This window comes from Bactrocera neohumeralis, chromosome 3 (assembly GCF_024586455.1).
Source record: "Bactrocera neohumeralis isolate Rockhampton chromosome 3, APGP_CSIRO_Bneo_wtdbg2-racon-allhic-juicebox.fasta_v2, whole genome shotgun sequence".
In the NCBI taxonomy this organism is placed as follows: domain Eukaryota; kingdom Metazoa; phylum Arthropoda; class Insecta; order Diptera; family Tephritidae; genus Bactrocera; species Bactrocera neohumeralis.
This window is the reverse complement of record NC_065920.1, coordinates 72,291,686-72,302,390: the sequence shown is the minus strand read 5'-3', so window position 1 is coordinate 72,302,390 and position 10,705 is coordinate 72,291,686.

Genomic DNA, 10,705 nt, shown 5'->3' with positions numbered 1-10,705 from the left:
AATTCCGAACAGAAATATCTGAAGGTAGAACTCTATCCTCTGATAAAGTTTGCGGATTCGAATGAACCTTAGAAAAAGTTTTTTTGGGTTGAGCTCTTTTTAAGCATAGCAACCGATGTGTACAACGTGAGTTCCTGCTTGCGGTAGTTTTAAACGGGGCCCTGGAAATGAAATGCATTTCAATATACATTGTACACTGAACTGATACAAGGTAGGTTTCGGAATTACATAACAAAAACCACGATCCTACCAAAAAGAACCATGCCGCATGAATAGGTTGGAGCGAACTTCATGGGCTTCTACTTCCCTTGGTACCAAAATTCAGTATCTGCTCGTAGCCGAAACTATTGCCAATGGAACTTAAATACTGCTTTGAAGTGGTGATCTTGGGGTGGAGCCCATAAACTCTTTATACCCATGAACCATTCAAACAAGAAGCGAAATTATCAGTTTAAACACCTCCGTCGTCTAAACAATTCACAAACGTAGCAAACAACTCTAAGGGTTCGGCATTCTGAATACTTGAGAACACATCGCTTACATCCAACCGTTCATCAGTCTTACTAATTCAGTACCAGCAACTTTGATAGAGGCTGTAAGTCAATAAAAAGGTTTATGTTAGATTAGTTAAAATTAGTAGTTAGTGAGGTTGATCCTCCCGCTAAAAATGTATCCCCAAAACCTCATGAATTTGAGGAAACGCTATTTGCGTTTGGTTCATCGAAATATACGGAAATATTTCAATATCAGTGTAACTTATAGCGAGATGAACTTTGCTAAGAGCAAGTAGATTTGAGGGCTTCTTACGGTTCACTCGTAGTCAGAAGGGTCTTGCAGCCGCACAATTTCTGGTTATTAAACAGCAATTGCCGGGTTCACTTGAGGTCCATAGATCCAGCGGAAGAGGACAATGGAGTACGCCTTGCTTCCAATCTGATGTAATTAAGGTAAAGATGCTCTCACTAGCAAAATCATCAACTTTGCAGTTTCCGAAGATTCTGCTGTGGCGGAGCACTAATACAGCAGAAGCACTGCTGACTAACTTTAAAAGCACAGTAAAACGTAAGTGTCCTGCAATTATGTTAGCTGCTAATCGAACGGCTAAAGTTCCAGGTCGAATAATATTACTAACAGTTTCGAAGCATACTGTAAGAACTGCGGGAGTTCCTTGAGAGACTGGATGTGCAAATATGTGCTGTGTAAAGCTAATATAGCCGCCGTATTGTCGAAGTGAATACAATACTGCCCGAGGAAATCTGCATTTCGGAATAGTACTTCTGGCTGATGGCATCCACCTCCGTTTGAAAGACACCATAGTGCTTAAGACCAACGTAACAGCTACAGAATCTTCTTGCTTTTCTTTCTCGTGTTTTACTCGCTAATAACCAAACATTATCTCATACCTTTCTTGTGAGCCTTAGAGCACTTAAGCCACCAAAAACGGCAGGATGAGAGAAGGTTCCGATGTCTTACTGAATTGAAGTTGCATGTCGGAATAGAGAATGCTAAAGTTTGTATTGAAATAAACAATACTAAAGATTAAAATGTAAATATGGAGAGGTTAATGAATCAAGATCAACTGGCAGATAATACTCTTCTCCGCTTCAACTGATGTTGCTCTTGATTAACCACTTTTATACTCTTTCTCGTATAAAAGATTAAAAATTATCTTGCCTTTGAAGCCTCTCTTTCTTTGTCAAACCATGGCTCCCCATCCCTCTCCTTAAGCTTTATTTTTCTTTGCCAAACCATAGTTCTCCCACCCTATTATACTCTCATTCCCATACGGAGTTCTTCCCACGGCTCGCCGCTCAACAGTTTTATTTGCGAAGCTTACTTTTTTAACAGTTACCCTTCAACGACAACAATTACAAACACAACAACAACAAACTCTTTGTGACTTTTTTATCGCACATCGCTCATCTGCGCACAATTAAACAAATTATCAGATTAAAGACTTAAACACCATGACAGCAGCATACTTCAACTTCGGTCCGGTGAAAGCTGAAACTTTTGGAAAAAAACATTTATATTTTTTGCTACACGCCAGCACACATTAGCCTACAATCAGGCGACGAAACGGACTTGCATAGCAACGACTTTAAAGCTAAAGCACAACTAATTTGAGCGTGCGTTGGCGAGGCAACTGTGTAAATGAGCGCATGTCAACGCGATGACACAAATAATCCGACCAACAAAAGGGCAGCGCGCAGCAGAAGGAAACAAAGAAAAATTAACAAAAAAAAGTTAAGAAAAAAAATGCAACAAAAGCGTGTATAAATGGAAGCGCGGCAGCGCTGACAGCACAAAAAACTTAGTTGCAACAAAAAATCAAACAAAACAACAACAATACAACAGCAACTATTTAATTCACTAAGCAGCGCGGCAGTTAGAAAAAGCAGTACAACAAACAAACAAGCGAGCGAAACAATGAGATTTGCACGCGAGCGCGTGTTCAAAACAAGAAAAACAACTCGCGGTCGCGCTGGTTCGCGCTGGTTGACAAAGCTTGCCGTAAACTTTCGCCAGTCAAATAACAGTGGACAGCGAGATAAGCAGAAGGGCGCGCCGAAACAAAATGAAAAAAATTGCATGACTTTTATGCTTGTTTCAATTTTATTTCTGCAAATTAGTGCCGTACACGCTTCAGTGCGCGCGGAAGCGCTAAGGAGGGCGAGTGAAAATGAAAGCGCGTTGCGTAGGACGCGCAGCGCGCGTACTAAAGGGTCAACGATGCGGGCGTACAAGCAGATTAGCTGAACAACATGTATAGAAAACTAGAATACAATGAAGAGAGCAAACCTCGAGCAATGCGCGTTACAGTTAGGGGACTAAAGCATGCAGCGCGCTGCAGCGCGACGACAAGTGAGCAAAAATCGAGTGGCGCGGCGCTTAACTACACGCTCGTTACGCGCACTAATACGAACGTAATACACTGGCTCGTTGTTGACCAGCGCGCATACACACACACTCAAACAAAATACTAAAATAAATAGCACACCTGCACAGCGCCTGCAAGTATACTTCTTTTTGAACTTAATTAGCAGGGAATTAACTAATGTCACTTACCGCGCGCACTGCAGCACAAAGTGAATAAATGAAAAAGAAATTATAACAAAAACCTGTAATATAATTTAGCGCAATGACCAGTCGCACACAACCACATAGTCAAGTGTGGCCGCAGATCAGCTAATCTCACATTTCTAGCGCCTGCAATTCACCGCACACCTGCTCTTATCTTAAGTCAGGTTGACGCGCGGCGCAAAAAAGCAACTTGGTAGTAAACCCGGAACCCGGAAGTTGAGTGCTGACCCGCGCTGTGCGCTGGCGGAAATGTCATGCTGGCGGCGCTGACAGCGGCTGACAGGAGCGTCGGAAATGTTGACGGTGTACTTACTTGAGAGACGTTTGGGAGAAGGTGGTGCAAAAATTTAGATAACATGTCGTGCGCGCCGCATATAAGCATACACACATGCATAACGCGCTTACCTGCGGAGTACACACTGACTCATAGACATGTAGAGACTTAGAAGCAGTGTCCTCGGCAAATAAGCGCGTTGCCGTGGCAACTTCGAAGTGTCGTATGTTTAGCGCAACCCTGACAACTTCTATGAAAGTGTCTTTCATTAAATGTAAGCGCTTCACTCACTATTAGTTCACTGTGCGCAGTTTCAGCTCAAATGTTTTTTAAATCACTCGTATTTAAGCCGAGAATGTGATACTTTTAATATGCTTTCACATAAGCAACCTGACTACTACTTAACATGGATATATATGTACATGTTTACGAAATATGTATATGTAAATCAATCAACAAGGGTACAAAACTTGACAAGGCAACTTTTAAAATACTTTAAGATTGTTATTTCACTCATTGACCTTGTACATATTCGGGTTATTTTTAATCATAATTTACCTAAAATCTACATCTCACAACCTAAAAATAAAACCAACTTCATATAATTTAATTTATTGTGCTCCAAATTTTTCTAAGTCATGAAAATTTTCAAAAAAGTTTGCACATTTTTGGCATGGGAAGAATCTTATCTATTCACCAATTCAGCACTCGCTCATAGGTAACGATATTCTCACTCACTTTGTCGGACAACCCACTTGGGTAGTCCATTATTAATCCATAAGTGGCGCACCGACGGCTCGAAGACGCAGGAGTCACAGGACCACGAATCAAACTATTCATACCTATGGGATGTTTTCCGGAGCATATTCCAAGCAGATGTCTTTGCTATAAACCTCCAACGCAACCATCGAAATAAACAAATTTTTATGCTCAACCAGGAATGAGCTGGCTGATGATCTCGCCCGCTCCGCAGCATCCACCGAGATTGTAATACCCGAACCTTTCATTACAGTTGATCCTCATACCAAAAAGGAGCTGCACCGCAAGAATGAAGGAGTGTGCAAGCAGAGGTATTTTTAATACTTCTAGGCATGCGCCAAGCCAAGTTACTAATGGATGGTTACAACCTTAAAAGATTTAAATATGTAATCAACTTCCCAAAGGACTAACTCAGGCTACTTGTGGCTTCTTAAACTGGTCATGGTTAGCTCAAGAAGCAATTATATTTTACCTTTACTTACGTTGTGACTTAGGAAAGGGCACAATAGATCTTAATCGCGGTACAATCCTCGTCCATTGTCGTTGTTCACTTGAATTCTTGAAACAGTGAATCGTTTCTCTAACGGAAATTATTGAATTATTTTCTTATACAAGAAGCTTAGCACCCACAAGAATGTAACGGGCCAATTGAGCAGTCCCCTTTTCGACACATAGATGGCGGTACTATAATTAAATCCATATGATTTTAAGTTAGCTCTAGCCTTCAAAAGACGCGTGTATAAATTTGAAAGATATCGGGTGATTAGTTTGTGAATAATATCATTTTCAGTGAAGCCACTTTCATTATTGTGAAAAAAATGGATAAAAATGAATTTCGCCGGATGATAAAATATTAAAATATTGAACGGGAAAAATACAGTTGAAGCAAAAACTAAACTTGATGACGAGTTTCAGGACACTGCTCGAGGAAAATCAAAAATGAAGGACTGGAATGCTAAGTTTTAGTGAAATAACCACCGAAGATGCTGAAGACTGTGGACGCCCAAGCCCCCAAAAAAAGTTGGAGGATCGCCATAATCAGTGCATCATCCTTGCAAGGTACTACTAGCCGGGGACTTTTCAATTGATCTATCATTTTAATGTCAACTAGAGAATACTTCAACTGCTTGCGACCAATTGTACGATTAGGAAGAGGTAAAAAGGCTTTACAAATGTTATTTCGATGGGCAAAGTCCATAGATTAAGAATTTAAATCAAGCATTAAGTATAATATTGGGTATATAACTATAATCGTTTGTTTTGCTAAAAGATGACGTAACTTGGGTATCATTCCACAGTTCAAATATATCGTATATATGTTTGAGAGCTACTGTCCTTGCGAGTCTTTTTCAGTATTCAGCGCCAAGCCATTCAAAAGCGACTACCTGCACTGGGAATGATTCAGAAACAAGAAACTTGCGTACCTTATGATCCCAACACCAGGAGAGGCAAAAAGTGATTCTGCTTCATGACAACGGTCGGCCCCACGTTGCCAAATCCATTAAAACTTACATGGAAACGCTTAAACTGGAAGTCCTACACCACGCGCTACAGAGTCCGGCACTCGAAGTGTAACAACCTTCAGACCGTTCGCGCAGCTGTCGCACTGGAATCAGCTGTTTATAAATTTGCTGAATGACAGTTCGGAGTATTGTTCACAAGTGTACAAAAGCGTTTTGCCAAAAGTGAACGAAAAAAAAGTGATCAGCGATGGAATTCAAACGTAATAGTGTAATTGCTTTATATTTAGCTGGAAAATCACAGCCAGCAATTGTTCGTGAGCTCAAACACCTTAATGTGAATAAAGTTTTTGTTTATCGTACCATCACTCGTTACAATGATACTGGTAGCATCGCAAAACGCCATGGAGGTGGTCATCAAAGACTGCAAAGTCACGTGAGATGGTTCGGAAAGTGAAGAAGCGACTTGAGCGAAATCCACGACGAAGTGCCAATCAAATGGAAATATCCGACTGCAGCATCCGACGCATATTGAAAAATGAGCTCAAAGTCAAGCTTTACAAGTTCCAAAAGGCCCAAGATCTCACACCGAAGCAGCAACAAGTAAGACTTGAGAGAGCGAAGCAGTTGCTTCGCTTGGCCGAAAGCGGTGAAATTCCGAACATTGTGGTTTCTGATTTCCATTTTTCCAATTGAGCAATTCGTAAACTCTCAAAACGATAGGGTTTACTTGACCGACCATTCATACGAGAATCTAAGTCATCGGTTGGCCACAAGGAGGCAGCAACCGCCACAAATAATGGTTTGGGCCGCTGTCACCGCAGATGGGCGCTCTCCAATTGTTTTCATCGAACCTGGCGTCAAAGTAAATGCGACATATTATCGGTAAAGTGTTCTGGAGGCTGCTTTGAAGTCGTGGGTAAACAAACATTTCGGTCGCAAACCATGGACGTTTCAACAAGACTCAGCACCGTCTCACAAAGCGCGAGTGAACCAAGAATGGCTGAAAAACAACGTTCCGAACTTTATTACGACCACACAATGGCTCTCGAATTCACCAGATGCGAATCCAATGGATTATTCTCTCTGTGCCATTTTGGAGAGCAAGGTCCGAAGTAAAAAATACACCAGTCTCGAGATGCTGAAGAAAGCCATTGTCCGTGAGTGGGCCAAAATACCGGCAAGTCACATTCGGGCAGCTTGCGATTCGTTTTTTGACCGTCTCAAGGCCATAGTTAAGGCAAAAGGTGATCATATCGAGCAAAAGTGAATTGGTTTTGAATTTATGATTATTTTCACACATTTTGTACTTTAAAATAAATTAAAATAGTTTTCCAAACCGAATTTATGGCTTTTTTTTAATTGGTTACATTGGTTTCGAGTGACGGACCCTGTATATTGCCGAGTTATTGCAGCGTGATATTATTATTTCTTCTGTTCGATGAAAGAACGAAGGCGACATTGAAAAATGGCTTGATTCTTGGATAGCATTACAAGGTGAACTGTTATAGCACTTAAGTTTTCTCGGAAAGATGGAACAAGTTGTGATCAGCGAAGCGCAATACTACGAATAACTCATTTGCCACCATTTCCTTGTAACTTACAGTAATAATAACTTACAACAAAAATTTCATTTTCGCAAAACAAACAACGTGAATAAAGTTGTAAACATTCAGAAGTAAATCTTAGAAAAAATACCAAAACATAACAAGACAAAGCGTTCACAGAAGGTCACAGCTTTATGGCCTCCATTAATAGCTGAACATAACTGAAGTTGAAGATCAAAAGATAAAGTTTTTCAAAGGAATAAGAAATCCTTTATCACATCCAATATAAGCGCTACAAGATAATACAAGAAGATACCGTTAATTAATTCTTATAAAAAAGAAGAAAGCGACTAAATTTTTTGCATGGCAATCTTATACACAAGAAATTGCTTTCAGAAGTTAAAAGTGTGCTAAAAAGTTACTCATACGCCACGTCGCACACTTGCAAAGAGTGCATGAATAGCTTAACGATGTAAAAAGTGCAGATATGAGCAAGACAAAGCTTAGCTGTAAAATGATTGCGTAAAATTAAAATATTGTGCTACAAAATTTTCATATAAAAAATTTATAATTTTTTGCAAAATATTTGAGTAAAGCCGTTTTTTTTCACACGCATTTCTGCACGTGCAACGAAATGTGGCAACTTTAACTTGAAAAGCGCATAACTTTACGGCAGGTTGCATGAACTTTCTGCAACTCAACAGGGTAGTGAAACTTTCCGCTCAAAAGAATGTCGAAATTCGGATTTTTTATACAAAATTTTCACTATTCTCCAAGCTCATATTTTCCTCTTCGATATTTTTGGCTGTGTTTAATGTGCAGCTGGCTGCTTGCCGTACAATGCCTTGCCGCCGCAGCAAGCACAGAAGGCACCCATTGGCGCACATTACGATTTATACGCGTCGAAGTTCCGCATTTCGCACGTAAAGACACTGAGTAAGCGGTGGAGTGAAAAAGAAGTTGCTACAGTGACTCCCAAACGGGTAGACATACGCTGGCGCAAGTGAAAAAAAATATTCTAAACAGCAAGTGCCACCGCAACCGACATATGTCCACATGGTGGTGCTGCCAGTCACCTGCCGTGCCGACTAACCGCAAAGTTTAGCGCCAGGAAATGCACTTGAACCACAAGTTTAACGCCAGCTGCCAAAAACTTATGCCACCTTTTTATCATCGAATCGACGGGAAGTGGCCTAAACGGCCAAGCAGGTGCTGTGCAAGAAATATTAAATGCATTACTTTGCTTGAGAACATATATTGGGCTGTCCGGAAAGTTTGATAAGCAATTACAGCGAAGCGAAAGATATATTTAACGGCGAGAGAACAGAACTTGAATGGCGCTGGTCGTTAATTTGGTTATTTATGGTTACATTTTTGAGTTCGGGTTAATAAACTTCGGCGATTGTAGAACTGTTGGGTTTCTTTCAGAACATTAGAGTGGTATTACTGGTATAAATTATGTGAATATGAGAACTCTTGACCATTAAGACAGCCTTACATTGGGTAAATGCGCTCATCTGCATGATTTACTATATTTGAAGAATATCTCTTCAGTGCAGAAGTGAAAGTTCAGAAATAAATACTATTGGTTATTTAATCAGTTACTTGTGGAACTATGTACAAATATTGATTCTGAAGTCATGCTGAGCATTGATATCATTAGGTGACAAGTGATCAAGAGTGTGATTCATATCCGAATATTAGTCCAACTAACCGATATTTTCAAGAAACTATTTTAGACATAATTATCATTCGATGATAGATGAAGACATTTCTCCCAAACTATAAGTCTTATAACAAATAAGAATACATTTTTAAAGGAAATAACGCAAAGTCGCATGTTTGTTCTCCAGATCCAACATTCTCAATCCCTAGAAAGCCAAGAATCCCAACTAAATGTTTCTCAAAACATAATTATTTTAAAAAATTCTCTTTGGAAATCGATAATGTCAACATCAAAAACCCTCAACCCACTCCGACTACCGAGAGTATCTTTTAGTGAACTTCATTTCCTGCTTATATTTCCGCCAAACCCATTATTTGCAGTTTAAATAAGCTTTCCAAGTTTCTTTTAACTACTTCCTACTCTCTTTTCTTACCTGCGGTTTCCAATATTGAACGTCGAACCTTGAGCACTCTTGCCTTTGGCATTTTAGGCAAAAATAGTAAAAGAAAAAAATAAACTTTTTCAATGTCAGGCAGGCTGCTCGCTCATACTATTTACCTAGACAATTGCTCGTGTATTTTCAGCAGCGAAAAGAGCGCATTGTGCAAGTTGTGCATTTTCGCCATAACTTGTGTTTGTATGTATGCGTGTGTTTGAGTTTTAAACTGCGAAGTATTGACGTAAAGTTTTCAATGTGCACATTATTAATTTCCAGAGATTTCATGAAGTGTACGCATAGTTTAATCTACAACATAAATTTCTTTCATGAAGCAGAGTTATGCTCTCAAAGATAAGTGGAAAATAGCGCGCATAAAAAATTATATGCTTTCAAGCAGAGATTTCGTCTTCTGAGAAATGCGGTTCTCCTTTTGTATATAAATTTTCAATTAGCTGCTTTTGTGAAGCATTAAAATGTATGGTGAAATGGCAGAACCTAAAAGTATGCTACACAAGTTATTAACTGAATTTGAAAAGACTTCATTATGTTTCAGAAAATTTTTAATTATAAAGTTTTACAACTTTTTTCATTTACTAGACAAAATATAAACAATAAAAAAACTCGAAAAATCTGACCGTTATCGAAAAAATTCATATTAAATATGGCAAAGAAAAACGAAAAAGAGACAAACGGGTGCTGTAAGTTCAGCTAATCTTTACTTTGGCAAATGCTCCGGATTTTCTTTGTTAACCATGGTCATTATATTTTAAAACGTATTATATTATCATCTCTCTGTTCAGCCTTATATTATGCAAGCAAAGTTCTCACGAACGCCTTAAGAAGAGAAATAGGCACAGAATGTCCCCTTTTCATGCCTTTTGTCATTCAAAACTTTTTCAACCAAATTACCTGAAAAGCTTAAAAGGAATTGCATTCCTACAGACACCTAACGGTTAAATTAACGGATAATTAACCAATATCACTACCAAATATTTCAGTTTCTATGAGTTCGCTAAGACCTCATTGACAAATCTATTCGAAAATTTTGGGTACGTTGATGGTTCATCTCTTTCTTTGCATTTAGTGAGGTTTGGATAGCTGTGACTTGCTTAATTTGTAAGTTAAAGGACACAAAATGCTCCCTTTTCATGCCTTTTGGTTTTCAGTACATTTTCAGCCAAAGTACCCGACAAGCTCAAAAAGAATTGCATTCTTACCAGACACCTAACGATTAAGTTATCGTATAACTAACCAACAGCGCTAACAGAAATTTATGTTCCTATGAGTTTCTTAAGACCTCATTGACAAATCTAATCAAAACTTTTGGGTACGTTGATCGTTCATCTATTTCTTACGTGAAGGCCTTATGAGTTTCCCAATAATTCTTTTAATGTAGTGGTGTTTGAATAGCAGTGACGTGCTGGGTTTCTTTTTTATTAAATTCTCTCCCCAATCGAATTATGGATATTCTAAAGC